Genomic DNA, 20,068 nt, shown 5'->3' with positions numbered 1-20,068 from the left:
GCTTCGTGAGAGAAAGGAAGTTTAGATCTGTGTAGCCACAATCTAAAATCACTTCTTTGGCATCGTGCGCCATGGGCAGCACAGCAGCGACAGAGCATGTGAAAGGCATACAGCAGAAGGCTGTGGGAGCAGGAATGTTTCTAAATGGTATAGATTCCAAGGAGGTATGAGGAAATGCCTGCAGGCACAGGTAGGAGAGACTAGGAAACATAATTTATATAATATTGTTATAGCTACTTTGTAGCAGAGATTTGTTCAGGAACAAGGCAGTCGTTTAGTCTTTTTGTCGTCATTTGGTCTTTTTGTCTTACCTGGCTCTATGGCCCATGAGAATAAGTGCAGAAAATGCATATTATTAGCAAGAGGAAACAAGTTCCTTCTTTTGAGTGTTGAGCAATTGGGGAAAAAAAAGGGGAATTAAGGATCGGCTCCCCCAGCTCCACAAAGGGGAGAAGCGGTGACTGGCTTGTTGTGTTCACCCTACACATTTTGCTTTAATCTGAATGCTGAGAATAGATTTGTCTTAAAAACTGTGTCCAGAAAGGTCTCAGATCCACTTGCTTCTCCCAGAACGGTGTTGTTATGCACAGAGCAGGCTCTCTTGTTATAGTGGTATAATCTTTGATTCCCAGGTGTTGAATTATCCTTTTCTACTGACAGGATTCCAGGGAAGTGGAGACTCGTTATCAAAGTAAGCAGTGGTGCGAGGTGGAAATGCACTGCTTGCCTTCTTCTAAAGGAGGTCCCATATTAGCACTAGGATCCTTTGCCCTCTTCACCAGGCATGAGCCTTTGGTCCCGAGAGATGCAGTCTCTCACTGTCATCATCCTCAGTGTTATCTGGCATTGCTGCAAAGGGTATTGGTGACACTGATGTCATCTATTCCCTTTAAATCGACTCCTTCATAATGCTTTACAGCAGATCCTAATTTGAGAAGGGGAAAACCAGGGTGCATTTGAACAGTTCGTCGGTTTGTTGGTTTGATCCTTTTCTGCAGAGGACAAGCTCTTGCATGGGTACCGTTTTGTCATATGACACATGCAAACTATATTTTGCCTTTATCTGTAAACAAGACCTTAGTGTGGTGGATAACGCCAATGAAATGTATGTCCAAGGTGTTCTCCTTCGTCACTTCTGTCTTCTCTTCTTCAGCCCTCTCAGGGATGTCACTATTGCAAATCAACTCTAAATACCCAGCTAGGGCTGATTCTTTGTCAAGGTAGATGCTTGACTGAACAGCACCCAGGAGAAATGGTTATTACTGCTCTGGTTTGCACCGCTGTCTCAGCCAGCAGTGCCCTAAGGGTGTGCAAGTCTGGGCCAAGGGCCGGAGTCTCTTGTTCCAGCTGGGCTGTCTCTTGGAAAGACCTGATGTTTCTTCAGCCCTTGGCCATGCGATATTATGACCCTGTGAGACAGGGATTTAGGGAAGGCAGTGAGTAAAGCCACCAGATGGTGCCCTAGGTCCTCTCTGCTCTCTTTCCTGTCCCCTGCGTGCCCACATCCCCTGCCAGCTTCCCTGGTAACCCCCAGACCACAGGCTCCCAGGAGTGCACAGCTACAGCCATGCAGAACATCCCCAGCTGTGACTGTCTTCAACCTCTGGGGCTGGTGACTCTGACACTCCTCACAGCTCTGCACCATAGCTCAGGTGCCACCAGCACCTATGAAGAGATGAGGACAGGACAGATGCCCCTCCTTTGCATCCATGAAGTCTGGAGCAATTGCCTCATCAGATATCAATGTCTGCTGTCTTGGCACAGGGCTGCCCATGCAAGGGACAGGAGAGTGGCTGCTGACACCATCATTTGGTCAGACTGGTGTCTGAAATGCAAAATTGGCCAGATGTTTGGGGCTGCTTGGAGCTGCCACCACCTTCTTTAACCGTTTGGAAATGGCATCTTATCTTGGGTTTGGAAAAATTTATGGTGTGTCCATTATGAAAAAAACCTTTGCACCATTTGCTGCTTCTCTTCTTTACTATGTCAGGAAGCTGATGAAGGCTCAGACACCACTCTTCCTGTGTTTTGGGATTCTGTGGTGGTCAAGATTTGCTATGCACAGTGAAGTTATCATTGAGAGTTTATAAATAAAAAGGAGCAGCATCGGTGATCTCCAAGGGAAGAGGAGAATGTGAATCTTCAGGATCTTCCGTTGCTTGATTTTAGGGCAAGCCAGTTTCCGCTTACTGTGAGGGATGAAATGTTTTTCTTTGTTAATGATAAAATAGAAATGCAGGTTACTATTAGTAACTAGTATGTTACTAGGTCCTTCCCTAATACTAACCAGTCCTGTAAACTGCTGGACTGTGTTATGAGCTGTGGATCTTCAAGGTTCACAGCATCAGTGCTGCAATGGTAGAGCTATCTGGGGACAAAGGGTGATGGTGCTTTGACAATACCAGGCAGGTTCCCAGGAAAAGTGAGACAGCAGGACAAGCTGTCAGCTTCTGAAGCAAGGACTGTTTTGGCAGGATTGGGAGGGCTCCTGTTCCAGGAGGGAGGCTTCTCTTCACTAACCGATGAACCTCTCCTGGAGCTCCTCTTTTCCTTCCCCTTTTTGAAATATGTGGGTTGTGTTGTATCGGTCTGGGCCACGTGAAGATTTGGATATACAGCTGGTAGGGCCAGGCAGGTCAGCCACCCTGCCTTAAGGAGTCAGAATGTAATTATCCAAATTGGAACAGGGTGAACATGAAAAAGCTAGCATATGGGCTTCTTCAAAACGTTATGTCTTTTAATAACCTGTCAGGGCCTCTGGTTTCTATCCCATCTGAAAGATTCGTCTGCCTACAATTTTGTGCCGTGATATCTGAGCACTTCCAGGGGTAATAATTGTACCCAAAATACCCGTAGCACAGTGAGCTTCCCTCCCTTGTGAGAGAATTAGCACTGTAATGTTCGTAATGGTGCTTTTGGCACTGACACGTGCCATTAAAATCAAAGGTTGCAGAAGTTCTTGCAAGGCTCAGTATGTCATTTCAGCTTCATATATGGAAAAAATGGAGACTCAGGAACTTAATGACTTTTCAGAAATTGCAGACAGTCAAAGGTGAAGTTGGGAACAGAATTCAGGTTCCTATGTTCTTATTTGCACCAGGTTGTCCAGGTAGGAGCCAGTAGCTGGGAAAGTAGGAGCTGCTGAGCTCCTTTTAGTTTAGGGGGAAAAAAGTTTCTTCCTGAGTCACCAGCACCGTTTTCTGCAGCACTTTGCTTTTCATTTTTGATTTCTCATGCAGGTATCAATCAGACTCACGCCTGTCTGGCTGCAGTTTGTTTGCTGAGGTAGCAGAGCTGCTGGAGAAGTTACTCCTCTCTTTTACGGATGCATCTACCATTTTGGCACTAAGTAAAGCTCATGAGAGCCAAATTACCATAGAAAGCCAAAATATGTATGCTGTAGTTCCCCAAATAAATGTTTAGAGAGGGAGTGTGCTGAATTGTTGCTCATTCACCCCATAAAGTCTTTCTGATTCCCGAAGAAGTTACTGAACTTGTGGAGAGGAAAGCAAATGGCTGCAGCTGAGTTGCAAAGGCTCTCTCCACTCGCAAGGAGGGGAGGCAGGGAAGTCCCTACCATTGCACCAATTAGATCTGGAGAAGGAGGTGTGAGGAGAGGTGATAATGCTGATAATTACATGAATGGAAATGCTTACCATTCTTTTCAATGTTTAAAAGAAACCACAGTTTGAAGGTGATGTAATTTCTGCTCGGTTGGGTTGTTTATTCAAGCAGCGCTGTGCTGGCACATGGGAAGAGAAAGCAAAACTTCATCTCGGCTCCTGCTCTGGGGATTTCTGAATGCTTCCAGACTCATTCAGGTCAAGGCAGGGTGTGAATCCGAAGTACAGCAGCTCTTCCAGCATGGCCCTCTGTACAGACCCGCCCTTGGCTAAGGAATGTGCAAAACGCAGATGGGTGTTCTGAAGGAAACAGTTTAATAGAAGGAATTGTAACTCTTCTCCTTCTCCTTCCCAAAAGATTTAAAATAATCTTGCTGTCCATAAAAATCAGGTTAGCTATTTTGGGTTCTTGCAGAGCTAAAATGAATGCAGCATCTCTCATTTCCAGTCATGATAAGTCACTAGATAGCAATTCTTAATTGCTTGATTAATCTTGAATTTTCAGAGCTGACAGTGCCTGTCCTAGCACTTAGAAAAGAGCTACATTTAAAAGAAAGGAGAAAGTGCTTCCTTTTTCTTTTTTTTTTTTCTTTTCTTCTCTTTAAGCATAGCCTGCAAGGTAAGAGCATGAAATTACAGAGAGGTTTGTAACATATGTTGTCCTGAGGAAGATGGACCATTAAGCAAAGTGCAAGTGAAATAGTCAGAGGTTTGTGAGAAAGTAGGGGAGGTGATGAATTAATTTTAGCATATGCTTCAGCAATTCCTTACAAGACTATCTCAAATTCAAATGTTGGTACACTTATATTTGCACGTTAGGCCATGTTTTTTGTTTAAATAAATAAGCAGAAAGGTTTCCTTCATGAAGATCATGACATTTCTAAGTAGAGAAAGGCAATTTAAGTTCAACAGTTATGGGGGACTATACCCTTGTGTGCTTTGTGTATGGTTGGGCTGATAATGATCACAGCACATGCCTCCCCTAAGGGGTGTTGTTAAAAAAAATATAGACCAAATCAGAAAGGACATTCGAACTCCCTAAAGAACATCTATAAAGTTGTTAGGGCTTTTTTTTTTTTTTCCTTTCCCCTCCCAGCAACATGTCTGTGGCACATCCAGGCTGAGCAGCAACATGGTGTATCAGCCCTTACGTGGGAGCAACATATTATACTGTCAGGTCTCCTTTTCTGTATGACAGACAGGTCAGAATATATGATGGCACAGTGTAATGTAAAGGTGTTAGTGGTACTCAAGTTGTCTTTCCTATGGTAGATCTTATCTTAGTCTCATCCCTCTATTTATGGAATATTACAGCCTCTGAATTTTTTCTTTCCAATTAACTGCTGTATCTGGATGCCACAGGCTTCTTGGAAGAGGTAAGCGCTTGTCTTCTCAAAGATCTGTGTAATCCAAGGGAATGTATATTAAAACACAAGGAGTGACATCACTGCTGTTCCTTCCAGATGATAAACCAGAAAATCACAGTGATAAAAAGGAAAAATTCTGACTATACACCTCCCCCTCCCAACCCCTCTGAATACAAGACTCCCTCCAAGGTTTCCCGCATGGTTATTTTGGTCTACAAGTCTCTCCAGTAATAGTGTGGAGAAGGGAAATTTCTACCATGTCCTGGGCTGAGACCTATTGCTCTGCAGATGTCCCAAAGGCATATTATCCTCATTTAAACCCTTCCTGCAGTCAGGGCTTCTTTAGTGGTTTCTTGTGTGCTTTGCTCCATAGTCCTGTGTGAATCAGGTGATGAGAGCTCCTCTGGGATGCTGTCTTGCAGTCTTGTAGATTAATGTTTTCTTTGCTTAATTTAATTTACATTTATATCATTTCTACTCACTCAGACAACCCTAAACAGTCTTTCTCGCTCCCTGGTGCTTCTGCACCCCTGAAGTTCTCATATGCAATTCCCATGATGCTCTTCACAGTTGTTATTTGGCCAACCTACACATGCTGTAATCCCTTCCAGCTTTTTTATCATTTTATGTTCCTCTTTTTTTTATTTCCCTCCAAGTTGTTGACATGTACCTAGCACCATGTTGTCCAGAACTGAACATGTCTTCGAACTGCGGTCTCACCACTATATTAAAAAATGGGACTATTGCCTATATCTCTGAGAAGAGGTCTCTGCCTTTACAACCCCAAATTAAATTAACTGCATGATTTTTGCTGCCATATCACATTGCAAAAACGTATTAAATCTGCTGTCTACTGTCTCCCCAAGGTCTTCTGGTATTTCTGCTTTCAGTGCTTGAGCACAGATGATTCCTCTCTTCACCTCAGTTTCTGTCTTTCAGTAGCTCGTATGTTGTACCTACTGCCTTTGTAGACACGTGGGATCATTCAGGGTTCCTCTTTGAGGAACAGCAGTGTGATTCCTTACACATAAGTAAATTCTCTCTATTTTTTTTTAACATGAAATAGTCTGTCTCCATTTCCCTTCCAAGCTGTCCCATGATAATCTGCCTCAGTGCAATTAAAAGGCGTGTTACTCTTTTTGGTTTCCAGATTTTCCTATTTATAACCGTATAGAGCGCTGGCCTGTATGTTAATAATCTGCAACAATCTGTTTGAACGTCGCATACTGAGGATCACATGTTGAAACTCTTTTTTTTCTGGAGAAAGGAAAACGCTGTTCTTTCCTTAGGAAATTTCTGTCCTAAATGTCAAGAATATGGATTAGCTTTTCTTTGCTGGGGAATGACATAGTAAAATGTTGCTTTGTGCTGGAGACTATTTCTATGGGTGGCTCAACACTGAAATTAGCTTCCCTGGGAAATAAGGTCTATCACAGTAACTGCCATTGTCCTCATTTTCTCTGGTGTAAATGCAGAGCAACATGAATAGAGGAAAGGGGAAGAAAACCCTCATGAAGCCAAAACACTTTGCTCCATACATAATTTTCTTCCTGGGGAGAGAACAAGAAAAAGAAAAACAAAGTGTTCATGTGACAGATGGTAGTCAGATCAGCTAATGCAGTCCTAGAAAGTACTTGGATATTACGTTTAGGAAAATAATATAAGAACTGATACAGAAGGGAATACATTTTACCATATTCTACTTCATGGATAAGAGAATATGGAAGAATCGGTTAAGGCAGGCAAGACATTAGAAGTGGAATGGTAGCTGTGGTGGTCTAAAGATCCTAGGGAAGCAAGGTTTGTGGTGAAAGGTAATATCTTGTATTAGATCAACTGATAGAACTAGAAAAGCAAACAAGCTTTTGGGCTCAGGGTCTCTTTATCAGATCTGACAGAAAGCAGCAATATTCAAGCTAACTACAGGTTAGATACAATTGCTCTTAGTTTAATCTAATTATATTAATCAACTGGACCACTTGAGAAAAAAAAGGAGCACCTATGAAGCGGAAAGGGGTGTGAGCAGTGAGTGACAGGCTGCTGTTTCTCTGATGGAGCACAAGTGAAAAAGAGTTGTTTGTGTTGGTGACAAAGGGAGAAGTCAGCAGGGAGGCTGTAACCAGCTAGGGAGGCAACAACTCTGTTAAATCCATGAGCTTTAGTATCGAGGGATTATAAGTTTTAATGCTGAGCTTTAGCTTTTGGGAAGGTTTTGTAGGTCTCCTTTGGGGTAAAGGATTGATGGGTTCAAGTTGTTGCTGTCTGACAAATACCCCCCTAATGTCCTTTACTGTCTGACTGTATGCGCTCGTTCTAAGGCAGCAATTATTTAGTTTCATTCACATGGTTTCTGTAAGGGTATCTCATGTGCTGGATGAAGTGATGAACTGTAGAGATTCAGGAAGAGTACATGCAGGAACAAAGAATTGCAGCATTTTGCTATGGGAGGAAGGGCATTGATGCTGTCTGTGAAGCAGTGCTGGCATATTTCATGTTTGATGCTCTGGTGGTATCTGATTCTATTTCTTAAGTTTTCATCTGCGGATTTGCTTCCTGTAATGAGTTGTGAAAGGGAGAGCCTGAAGGTTAGGAGAAGAGACACAGGAAAAAAACCAACCTTTCAGGGACAGTAGTTTAAGAGATTTTTTTTACGTGTGGATTTTAGCGTGGAATATTATCACTATCAGGAGCACGTGGTTGAAGGAGGGAATGCTACAGTAGAGATAAAAATAAAATAATAAGCAGAAAAACAGACTGGCAGAAAGCTAATGTGGTCAGAAAGCTAATGTGCCAGTCCCTGTTAATTTTGGTAGCACTAGACAAATACCAAACAAACCTTGATTCCTTGAAAAGTGATTTTCCAAAATTGCCGTTGTTGCTGTCATATCTTTATTGCAGTAAATTCATATCTGTTTTATGGAAGAGTGACCCTTGGTGGATAAAGCAAATCACCAATGTTCCGCTCAGAGCAGGTGCAACAATATCTGCAGGGCTGGCTGAATCTCACAGCTTCTTGGTGTGTTGTGGATGGCTGCTGGTCTTATTGCATCTGCTTTATAGAGGAAGTTGGGTGCTCTGTAGGTTCTTGTGTGTGTGCTGGCTTGCAGGGTGCTGTTTTTTAATGTCAGTTATGGTGTGTAGGAAGCTGATGCCAGTGTAGGAGCAATCTTGGGACTGAGTAGAGCAGCAGGGAAGCTGCTCATTGAATTTGTGGTTCTATTTCATGAAGGAGTCTGAGGTTTTCTGAGCCGTCTGCATTTCTGATAGAATGTCGCCTGTGTCCTATACAAGGCCTGGCTTGGTGGTGGTACGTTTTTTAGACTGGGATTGTGAAGAAAAATAGCATATTGGGGTATAAAAAAGCTACAGGAAGGTGATCTCTCTGCCCCTTGCTTAGAGTTTGGCAAATAAAAGGAGATGACTAAATGCTGTCTGAAGAAGAAAGCTGGATGCTGCATGATGTAGCAGACACAAAAACTTCACATGGTTCAAAAACAAAAATATTGAATGTATTATTAGGCAAAATCCTTTGGGAGCTATTAAATACGGAGACCCTAGCTGTTTCCCCAGCAGGGAAGTGCCTGACCACAACATCACCAGGTCATGGGGGGAGTCATCTTGGGCAGCCGACTACTAGGGTTTGTCTGTTCAGCACTCTGGGAGGCAGGATGCTGATCTGACTCCGTACTGCTGTTTCTCAGATCTCTTCTAGAGAAAACGATGGGTTTTCCTCTCTTTCATTGCGAGCTCCAACTAGACAGCATATAATTACGTTTTTATTTACTTTCCTGACTGCTGCGGCAGGCCCAGGCCTGTGCATCAGGGCCCCACGTGCACCACCAGCAGCCTCAGGAGGGAATAAATCCCGTGCTCAGGGGTCCGTGTTATCTCCCCCGGGGCGGGAGTCTGGCGGGGGGCGGGGGGGGGAGGAATAGCACAGGACGGGGCGCAGGGCCCGGGCACCGCCCGCCCTACCCCGCCACCCCCCGCTCCAGGCAGGCAGCGCTGGGAGCTGCCCGAGCGCTCCTCGCCCTCCTCCGCGCCCGGCCCCGCCGCGGAGCCCGCCCCGCCGCCGGCTCCTCCTCCCCCGCCGCCGCCGCCGCTCCGCCAGCAGCCAGTCGGGCCTGAGACCCGCGCCCGGCTGCGGGGCCTGCGCCGAGCGCCGGCGGAGGGCGGGCAGGGTACAGGGCAGGGGAGAGCAGCGAGGAGGAGCAGCGGAGACCGAGCCCGCCGTGTCACATGAGCTGACAGGACTCGCTCCCGTTCCCGGTCCCCTCCACGCAACAAAGACTCCGGAGCTCCTGTGCCCGCCGCGGGACGGGGCGGGACGGGGCGGGGCGGGGCGGGGCTGCCATGGGACCCTGAGGGCCGCCGGCCCGCACAGGTAAGCGGCGGTGGGGTGTGTGTGACCCCGGCGTGTGCGGCCTTTGCTGTTATTTCTTTTCCACCCCCCCGGGGAGGGGAACCCGCCCCCATCGCGTCCCTCCGCCGCCTTCCCGCGTGTGAAGGGCGGGCGGGGGCTTTGGGTAGTCCCCGCGGGTGGGTTCCTGTCCTGCTCGTTAATCTCCAGTTCCTTCATGTTACTTCATATTTTACGGCGATCAAACAGTTAAAGCCGAGGGGGGGTGTGCATTGCCACCCCTCTCCTTTCTCTCCCCACACCCATCCTCCTTCCCTCCCCCCCTTATGGACCCCCACGTAGTGACCTTTCTGGCTGTTAAGGATAATATTAAGGCGATCTTTATTTTTGTTAAAGCGCCGTCCTGCTTACGAGTTGCCTTTCCCAAGCCAGATTACTGCTGGCGGTGGTAGGCAGCCCGTCGCCCACCGGGACTTGCCCACTGGGATCGTGGCTGGAAGTTGTTGACAGTGGCGGGGGCAGCACGTGTGCCACACGCTCCTCGAGCCGCCGAGGTTTACGGCTGGAAACTCCCGCTGGGAGGCCCGGCAGCCACACCGACGGCTGAGAAATACCCCAGCAAGGCTGCTTGTTTGGGAAGCCCTCTCCCCGGGTTTTACTGCCTGTGGATGTGGAGAGTGTGACGCTTGAAAGAGTGCTGGGGGCATGTAGGTCAGGAGAAGTTTGTGGGTGGGAGAAGGGGGTCATGGGGAGGTGGGCTGGGGGTGCAGGAGGAGCTTGCAGGGAGCTGGGGCGCCAACAGTGATGGGAATGGGGCCTGTGGACAGCCTGGGCAGGGTGCTTGGCACGGCAAGTGCTCTCCCTTCGGGGTGTGTATGGTTCAGTGCTGCTGAAGGGAACAGTGTTATGTGTGAGGGATGGTGTTTTTTTATTTTTTATTTTTATTTTATTTTTGGCTTGCGACTCTCTATGCTGTGATATGAAAATAGTCTGCTCCTGGGCATGGTCAGCATCTTCCTTCGTATGCCAAGTGGCCACTGGGCTTGAGTTTTAATGAGGTAGCCCTTGACTCTGGAGGTGCCCCTTAACCCTTGTTCTGTCCAACTGGGAGTGTTCTTGGGGAAGGAGCTTCCCTCTGCGCGGTTATCTTGGCTTGTGAGGACAGAGAAGAAACTGCAGTTCCCTTTCAGAGGGAGATGCTTGGCCAGCCTTGATAATTGTGTTAAATATCTTTTTTTTAAGTCAGAATTAAAGATAACTAGAGCTAGGAGGTCAGGAGGAACAAGCCACCTGTTGCCAGGTGGCTGTGAGGGCAGAAACAGTTTCTGGCAAAGCCATTTATGTTCATGTGGTGGTGCAGGACTGTGGTTCAAGCAGTAGGAAACTGATGGCATGCCAGGGAAGGTGGTGGGGAGCGTGGAAGCCAAGAGTGTGTAGCACCTTCCAGTGCAGCTATTATGTCCCGAGGTGTTTCACAGCTCCTCTCACTGCAGGGTTTGGAAAGAGAGGGAGTAAATGAGTGAAGAGGTTGAGCAGATACTGCTATGAGCCTTGACTGTTCAAACAGTATGAGTTAGCTCATGTGTGCTGCCCCCACCCGAGCATTTTTAAGGAGTGGCGTTGGGGTCCTTGTTGGTGTCCTTCAGGGTGAACCAGATCTGCAAGTTTATACCTGTCTTCATGTAGACTTGGACCTGGAGTTTATTTTTAATGGAGGCGAAAAATCTTACGTAGTGTGGCTTCAGTTAAAGCAGCAAATGTTCCAAAACTGGGCAAAACTGCGAAAGTAGAGAATTCTGATTTTTATTGTGCATTTTTCCACAACTCCTTCTTTTCCCAAGATTCCTGTCCCAACTCCCCTCCCTTTGCGGATGTTTCTTGGTCATGGTGGAAAACAGAGGGCAACTTGTCAATAGCCAGATCAAGTTCTGCTGCTGAGGGCTGTGAATGTGACTGGTTTTTAATGTAACCAGCTGTGTTACCAGGGTCTGGGCTGGGACGCTGATAGTTTGTTTCATTTTGGTCATTAGCATCTGTAGAACAGTAATAATTGTGGCTGACAACTTGTGTCTTCATAAAATATGAAAAAAAGGTTGGCTTTTTCTGTAGAGTGGATGGGAGGCTTAAAGCAAAAGTTCATTTGTCCCTTCCCTTCAAAAAAATGTGCAGTGCATTTTTGAAACTGAATCATCAGGTACAATTCATTTCAAGTATTTTAAGCTATTTGAATTTGATGCACTTTGGCCACATGCTCAATGGAAATTGTTAGACAGTCTTGCTCAGATTTGTCCTGGCTGGGCTCAAAGAGGTAATGAGGGAATCTCCTTGCTGTGGCCCTTTCCGATCTGAGCAGAGCAGAAGTATCTTATAAGGAGTGGAATATTTTGATGCCCTGTGCTCTGAGTAAACTGGGAAGGGAGCGTGCAGGGCTCTTGTCCACCAGCCAGGCTTGGATGCGCTGCCTCCCACTGACAGACTAGTGTTACCTTTTGGCTCTCTGAGCTGTGCTTTTTCAGAGGTGTAGCACAGGATGGGGCACATGGTGTTTGGAGGGCAAATTCCCTCCAAAGTCACTTTGTCATGGAAGTCCATAATAAGGATGCCCAGATTCAGGAAAGATTATTAGTTTCTGATGACCTGACCAGGATTGTGTAATGACACTGAGTAAAAGATAAAAGGTTTTATATCCCATAAACTTAGTTCTCGCTTCAGGGTGAACCTCAAGGCTTTTGAAAACGTGTGAGTTTGATGGCTTTCTGGTAACTGCAAATAGGTGCAAACATTAATCACTTGAAATAAGTCCTTAAAAAATAGGAACAGACACAGGTACAGGCTATAGGCAGGAAAGTTAAAGAAGAGCTAATTGCTATTTTTTGGTGTATTTTTCAAATCACATTTAATCCTGCGTATATGGTTCTGTGGGTGACCCAGCAGCTCCAGCAGTTTATTCATTTATTTAAAACAGCTTTGTAGTTCACCTTGAAAACCACTTCCTGCCATATGGTTATATTATTTCCCTATGCCACATTTTTTGCTAATTATCAAGACCATTTGCTTTAAAATAGGTGTTTTTAATTTCACAGCCTTGTCTGCCTCTCCTGCTTGATCCTGCCCTGGAGTCAAGAGGCTGTGTCTGTTCATTCTCCATGGCAACAGGCTGTGATTTACTTATTTCAATTTAATTAAAGAGCAGATATCAAATTCCAGGCATCTTATATGTTCCTTATATTAGAAAAATATCAGTGGATCAGTCTCCACAACAGATCTACCAACCTCAAAAATAAAATTCCCAGCCACTGGTTTCTTTCCCAGTCCATCCCCTTTGGAAGAGTTTAGGAGAGGGAGGAGTGCTGTGGCCTGTCCTCAAGTGGAGCGGATGGGGGCTGCTGGACTGGGATCCTGGTAAGAGTCGAGTTCTGGACTCCTGTAGCGTTGCCGATTACATTGGGGTGCCAGTTAAAACCTCAGCCCATTATGTCTCCTCTCCTCCTGCTGATGTTGTGCAGCTGTTGGGAGATTTTGAGGCTTGATGGTCGGCATGAACACCCCAGACCTTGACTGGAAAGGGGAGCATGGGTTGTGTGCTCTGTGCGTGGACACTGCTGGGCAGGCACTTTCTGCAGCAGCTACATCTGCTGAGTGTGACACCATTTCAGGCTTGAGTAAAGGGCACAGTGGGCACGAACATCGGCACTTGCTGCAGTGAAAATGCAGAGAATGGCAGTTCTGCTAGAAAATTGATTATGTTTTATCAGCTCTCCCCATGTGAGATTTTACAAGTCCAAATCCTTTGGTGTTGTGTTTTTGGTCCATCTTGAAGCCTACCTATTTTTTGATGCGTGCATGATACGGCTTTTGGTTTTAAGCTGGTCACAGCACAGAACCCACAACGCCCTGTTGGTTTAAGCATGCCTGGCATTTGTATGCAGGCTAGAAATGAAGGCCAGTTTTCCAAGCTCTGTGGTTGTACAAATACTAGTTTGTGTTAGTCAGGGATAAGGAAGCATATGAGCAATGACAGGCAGTTGCTGGCTAAAGAGAGGATAGGGTCAGGAGAGGACCTTGGGGGTGAATGGAGGAGCATCATGAATTTACTAACCTGCAGGTGTTAGGTTTGGTAGTAAATGGACGGAGTGGAACCTGTCTAATTAAGGAGTGCCAAAATTAACACTCCTTTTTGTCTTCAATACCAACACCCCAATTCTTAATAGGATTACTTTCCCTTGAAGGGACTGTTCAGATGACTCAGCCTTTGGAGTACCTGCGTGCCGGTGGTGGTTGCTTCCTAGGAGAAGTTGTATAACTAGACTCAAGTGCTATTTCTGGGCTCTGCTAATGTGTGGAAGAAGACAAGTTGGCTGTGCATTTTTATTAAGCCTCAAGGAGCAGTTATCATCAGAAGAGTGCCTGCACAAAACTGCACCTTTGGATTTTTTTTTTCCCCTTAGTGTTGCTACTCCTAGTGCTTTTTCATAGTCACAGCTGGCAATTCTAACAACAGACGTAGGTTCTTGCTCCTCCTAGCCCTGCCAAAGCCCATGAGGCTACGTCAGAAAATATTAGATTCTCTCCTGGCTTGCTTATCTTCATCGATTGAAATTATGTACAGAGTTTCTGGCTGAAGATTCCAGGTGATCGTGCACCAACTGGGAAGACCCTCTCCGAGTCCATGAAGTTAGCAGTTAAGCATGTGTTTACTAGTAAAGCTGAGCATGTTTGGTCTGCAAGCGGTACATCTGAAATCTCATAATGTTGTTCCTAATAAAAACAGAATAAAACCAAGCAAAAGCTCAAAGCAAGCTTTTGTTTGTTACTGTATTTAAGCAGATACATTCAAAGAATTTATAGCCAACTGGCAACATTCTTAATTCTTTATTACTGGTTTTACTAGGGTACAGGCATGATCTGTATTCTTTAAGAGTGCATCTGTTCCTCTTGCTTATCCAGCTTTGAAGTAGACCTCGCTGATATTAATTTCTGTATAGCCTGTAACCTCATCTATAAAATGGAGGGAATACTTCATACAGGCAGCTGTGAAGTTACATTTATTGTCTGTAAATTGCTTCTAGTAATTGAGCAGAGGAGGTGGAGAGAAATAAAGACAGTGGAGTAATATGGGCTTGTTTTTTTTTAATAAAAAAAACTGCATTATTTTTGTTCATCTGATGATGTAGAAGCTAATGGGGAAAGAAAAATGCACCCTGAAACTAATTGTTAAGTTTGTAATGAAAACAGACAATTTTTTAGCACAGTGATGAAGGCAGCCATCTTGTTTGATAGTAACAGAGTCCAACTTAGAAATAGGGAGAATTATTATTGGAAATCCTGCAGTACCTCTCATATTTCTGTCTGGTTTGGGTCTGCTCAGTTTTAGTATTGTTCTTTATCTACATGGCTACCTTCATCATCCAGTTCATAAATGCCTTGGTAAGGAGAGCTTAATAATAGTTAAAACTACCTGGTTTAAGGTTTTTAGCAAACACCTCTATTGCAGTTTTTTCAGCTAGGCCCCTTGTTTTGTGCTGACCAGTATTTTTGTTGGATGAAACTGCAGTTTCACATGGGTAAAGAGGGATTTTCTTGCTGTGGCTGAACCAATGTAACCACTTGCTCATCCTAAGAGGGGTGAGCAGCCTTACTCCTGGCTCTGGCTATATTCTTTGCCTTGTGCCTATTCTGGTGCTAAATGGATCCAGCTTGCTCAGCTTTCAGAAAGCTGACTTGCCCAAAACCATAAAAAAAGTGAATTATTCTCTCCTGGGAGAGAGAGTTGAACCTGCTCACCAGGTTCAGGCTCGTATCAGAGCTGCCATGCAGGAGGGGCGATATTTGTTTTGCCAGCAGTGAAAGGTAAGGAATGAAAGAAAGGTGAAAATGCCCCCCCCCCCTTTTTTAGCAGTAGTGACCTATTAGCCTGGTTCAGTTGTAATGTGAAGCCTTGCCCTCAGCCTTCGTTTTCAGATCCCTCCCTTTCCCTCCACGCCTCCTCTTTTCCCCTAGGATATACTCATGTGCCTCCAGATGCTGACTTCATTCCCAAACAGTATTTTCAAAAGGGGAAAAAAAGGGAAAAGGTTGAGTTTCACTGCCTCTACAATAAAAGACAGACTGTAGTTCCTGAGAGCCCGTTGCTATGAGCCTAAGAATTATTATTATTATTAGGCTCATATATTATTATTAAAGGGCTCAAAAAATAATAGCCATAATCCTTCCTTATGAGGGGGCAAAAGGAAACGGCCTGCTGAGTTTGTGAAAGTTCTTCCCCAAACCCGGTGATGGCGGCTGTTTAGACTGAGGCCCTGGAGCTGATGGGATCAGGTGGTCTGGGATAAATGACAAGGGGAGGGAAATGTCTGGAGAATTTTCTGCATGCCGTGTTGAGCCAGGCCTGGAGTTGGGTACCACAGCACCAGGAGGAAGTCTCTTTATCTCCAAACCGTGACTTGCATTTGCTCCAGGTGCTAACTAATTTTCAGGCACTAGCAGAAATTGGGAAAGCCTTGTGAGACACTGCTGTGGTACTGTAGAATGGCACTATCTTGCTCCAGGGGTGCAGCGAAGCCAGAGATGTGATGAAGCTCAGACGCCAGGGGAACTGGCCAAGGCAACTTTGCTTCTGCTGACTGGCATGGATAGTGTTTCTGCCTCAGCCTTGCCATTGATGGATCGGTGTATCTGCATTAGCCCTTGCTGCCTGTGGGGAAGATGTGTGTCCAGGGAGACACATGCCCAAGAGTCTGCTTAGCAGGGGCACAGTGCACATCAGAGTGTGCATTTGGGAGACTAGACAGAGGTGTCTGTTGGCCTACAGGAATTGCCTTATGGCTGAAGAGGTAGATATCATGCCTGTCTGGTGAATTTTATACAGCATGAAGGTGAAGATGATGTCAGTGAAGAGCAGTGCCAGAGGCAGCAGGATGCAGTGAGCCTGTGCATGTGTGGACTGACCCAGCAGCTGTACCTGTCAGGAGGGGCAGGTTGCAATTGGTATGGTACGCAAATTAGAAATGTTTGTGCAGCCATTTTCAAATAAGGAGAGTCACAGGGAGGGACGAGGGAATTTGCTCCAACTTGAGAGTGTTAGAGATTTGTTTCATGCTGTACTGCAGTTGGTTGGGTTGGGTTTTTTAAGCATTTAAACCTAAATTCTTCTTGTTGGTATTCAAAGACATTATGGCAAGAGAAAGATTATTGTAGGGTTGTGTTGCTTTGCATGGTAAGATTATACACTGGGTGGCTGTTACAGGGGGTTTGTGTTCCAAGGATGGAGTGAATAAAGGAAAGAATCAGTGCATTGATATTAAATAATGATGCCACTGGATATGCTGAGCACAAAGTGTCTTTGTTTTCAAGGATATATATTTTTTTTAATCTGACACATTTATAAGCCAGCTGCAGTATTTTTTTTTAAGATACATTTATAAGAGATGGAGCAATATAGAAAATGCTGTAAGTAATCTCATTGAGAAGTGTGTTTTTCTTCCATCCCCTTGCACATGCGTGCAGCCTCTGGGGAAGATGTTAGTGAAGGAGCTGGATAATCGGGGTCTTCTCTGGAGCTGCCATTGTTCTGATTGATGCAGTGGGTATTAGCTGGGGAATGTGTACAGATGCACGGGCTGTCTGGGGTTTCATCTCTGCAGTCTCCCTTTTTTCAGTGCTCCTAGATAGAGATATGTATCCTGGCACTTCAGTCTTCCACCTACATCTCTTTTTCTTCTCCTGTAAATACTTGCTGATTTTTTTGTGTGTGTTGTTCTTCTGGCAAATCTTCAACTGTGCTTATAATGGGTGACTCTCCTCCTTTGCTGCATAACCTGGCTCATGATGAGGGCTGTTCCAGTAAGCCAGTCTTTTCCTGGATCTCTTTGCTGAATTTTCATGCAATCTGACCAGTCTGGGGGCAGCTTCTCTGCTTTTGTGTTGGTTGCTCTAAGCGAAGATCCAGGTATTGAAGTGGACTCCAGCAACGCTCCAGCTGCCCTTTGGAGCACGAAGGAATGCAGTGAAAAAAGTAGCCATTTCAGGGTCCTGTTTGTCCTTAGACTGGAAATGCTGAGGGCATGAGAGTTCCCATGTAGGACTGCAGTAATTAAATAGTCCTGGGGGGAGAGGGAGTAGGAGAGCATGTGATGGTCATTTCAGATAGATTAACAAAGAGAGGCTATTGCAGTGCCAACAGAAGACATCCTAATCTGGAGGTTCCTAGCCAGGAAATATTTTAAAAAGCTATCCCAGAGAGTGAGAGGGAAGCCTGATAGTTCTGTCCTATAATTAATTGCCCAGATACCACTGGAGGAGCAGCTTGAAGAAGGGAACTCATATGTGAGCCGGGTGTGGCGTAGAGAGGGAAATGGGAATTTCCTGACTTTTGTTTGCAAAGCTCAAGTGTAGAAGGAATTTTAGACATAATAGGTGGAAAGAAGGACTAAAAAGTAATAGGTAATTCCAAGTTGGGTTTTGTTTTTGTTTTTGTTTTTGTTTTTTTCCCCACTGCGTGCTCCTGGCTAGTGTTAGCTGAACACCAATTGAAGCAGTACAAAGCATGCTTGGGAACTGGAGACATTAAGCAGAAAGAGAGAGCGAATCTGATTAGCTTTGCTTTTCATGCATTAAGCAGAAAGATGGGCTGAAATGTGATTGCAAACAGATAATAGCAGCAGGCTCCTGAGGCAGCACCACGACCCAGCATATGGGGTGATGGATCTAACCATGCCATAGAACTGTTTCTTGTAATAGAAGCTGCTTGTTTTTATGTTGTGGTTTCTGTTGTACTTTCTAATTATCCTATTCATCGCTGTCTGCCATTTTGAGCCTGGCCACGTGGGATGGCTCAGCCCCCTGGAATGTGTGCTCTGTCAAGCACTTCTGCCCTGAATAGTAACTGTAGCTCTGGTAGCCAAAGGGTGGGAGGGAAGAGGTGCCAAGGCTCAAGAGTCCTAGCTATTTTTCCCCTTATTTCCAAGAATAAGGGAAATAGCAACTGCTGCTTTTGCCATGCTGAGAAAGATGAGTGAGTGCTGGTGTTCTGTGTGAAGTTCCTAACTTCCCTCTGAACGTGCAAGTATTGGGGTTTGTTGGAAGAAGGTTTCTAGTGACCTGAAAAAAGGGGCATCTATCACTACTACTTATAAACAATAAATAAAAGCTGGCCTTGCTACACCAGTCACTTTTTTGGCACAATAGCAGAGATCCTGGAGCCACTTCCAGCCTGTGGCCTCTCCTCCACACAAAGCAAATGCAGCAGAGAGAGCAGAAGCTAGGCTGGCAGAAGCTAGGCTGGTGCAGGCTGCAAATGGAACTGACAACAGAGCATCCAACATCCCTGCCTGCTGCTGGGGGAGTTTTCTGTGTTGATGTGGTGATCTCTTCCCCAAAACAGCCTGCTTTCTCTTCTCTCCACCCAAGACTTTAATTGATGGAAAGTCTACAGAAACATTTCCAAAGCTGTTATGGATTGGGGGAATGCAGATAGAATAGGAAGAGCAGACCTCTCCTTAAAATGTCTGAACAAAGCACAGTAGCAAGCAGCTCACGTGTGTGTGTGTGTGTGTATATGTATTTTAAGGCTAGAAGGGGTGGGTCAGACTAGTGTTTCTGTGACCTTTTCTCAACTGTGTCTTGCCTTTCCTGACTGCTCCTTCTCCTTGCCTGTCAGGGGACTTCCACTTCCTTCCTGCTGACCTGCAGGGCTGCAGGCAGCCTCCCTACCCTTGTGGCAGTTCCCAGCTCTGGCTCTGAGCCCAAGCTAATAATCCTGACAGATTTTACTGGCTTGTGCTCTGCTCCATGCCTTGCTGTAGGGGAGACGGTGTGTGAGGCTGTGGTTTGCATGACTTTAAGCATCACACTGGCCCTGGGGAAACCCAAACCTCGTAATAAGCACCGGCTGAGCCTCTGGTAGAGCCTGGCTTTGCTCAGTGAGGCCTCTTGCTTCCCTACCTGCAGGTGACCGGCTGGCACAGATGTCATCCAAACACACCTTCTAATTGTCCCTGGCTGGCTGGCTGATTGTCAGCAGTATGGGGTTCGGGTGGAAGTAGGAGGTGTTGATAGCCAGGAAAGGAAAAATTCATCATCTACCAGAGAAGGGTAATGAAGATCTCCTCTCACCACTCTCCCCACGCATCAAAGCACACTTAAAAAAAATAGAGCGCTCATCTTTGACCCCCATTAATGACTGGCTTGGTCTGTGTAAGAGTTTTATGAGTCTGTTGCTGCTCCCACAGAGTTTAATTATTTAGAGCGTGAGGTGGAGGTTTGTGCTTTCACTGCTGATGGTCCAGGGTTCAGGCCCTTCTGGTGGGACAGGGGGGTTGGTTACAAAGGCAGGCTGGCTGGGAGTGCAGCCGCTTGCTCTGAGGAGCCTGAGGGAGGCACGGGCTGCAGCTGTGTGGTCCTTGTCACGGGGAGGTATCCTTCCCATTGTGTGAATTCCATGTGACTGTGTCATGTTGAATTCAAGATCTGTGTCCTTATCTTCAGGGCCCTTAACGGTCTGGACCTGAGATACTTTAAGTGACTACCTGAGGCTCTGGGGTGGGCACACTTGTGGCAGATCCTGCTTGTTGCTGAGACCCCCGGTCAGTGCTAGAGGCTTCAGGGGCTGGTGTAAGACTTTGGCAGCAATATCTGATTTATCAGCCCTGGGCTACAGGCCTTTCCCATTCCCTGTGGTAGCATGCCTTTGCTTGCCTTCTTTCTGTGAACAGACCCCT

At 45.8% G+C, this 20,068-nt stretch overlaps 1 protein-coding gene across 4 annotated transcripts in view; it reads left to right on the top strand.

Annotated features, from left to right (window-relative positions):
- The first annotated feature begins 9,090 nt into the window (after positions 1–9,090).
- The window catches only part of TCF20 (transcription factor 20), a 130,188-nt gene continuing 119,210 nt past the window's right edge, over positions 9,091–20,068 (top strand). For 3 of the 4 annotated variants that reach the window (XM_064656680.1, XM_064656683.1, XM_064656676.1), the window contains exon 1: positions 9,092–9,374. The gene's annotated coding sequence lies outside the window, so the exon portion shown is untranslated. Of the gene's footprint in view, positions 9,375–20,068 lie in introns of all 4 variants that reach the window. The other variant, XM_064656682.1, reaches the window with a different exon arrangement.

This window comes from Pseudopipra pipra, chromosome 5 (assembly GCF_036250125.1).
Source record: "Pseudopipra pipra isolate bDixPip1 chromosome 5, bDixPip1.hap1, whole genome shotgun sequence".
Classification (NCBI taxonomy): Eukaryota; Metazoa; Chordata; class Aves; order Passeriformes; family Pipridae; genus Pseudopipra; species Pseudopipra pipra.
This window is presented reverse-complemented; position numbering and strand designations above follow the sequence as displayed.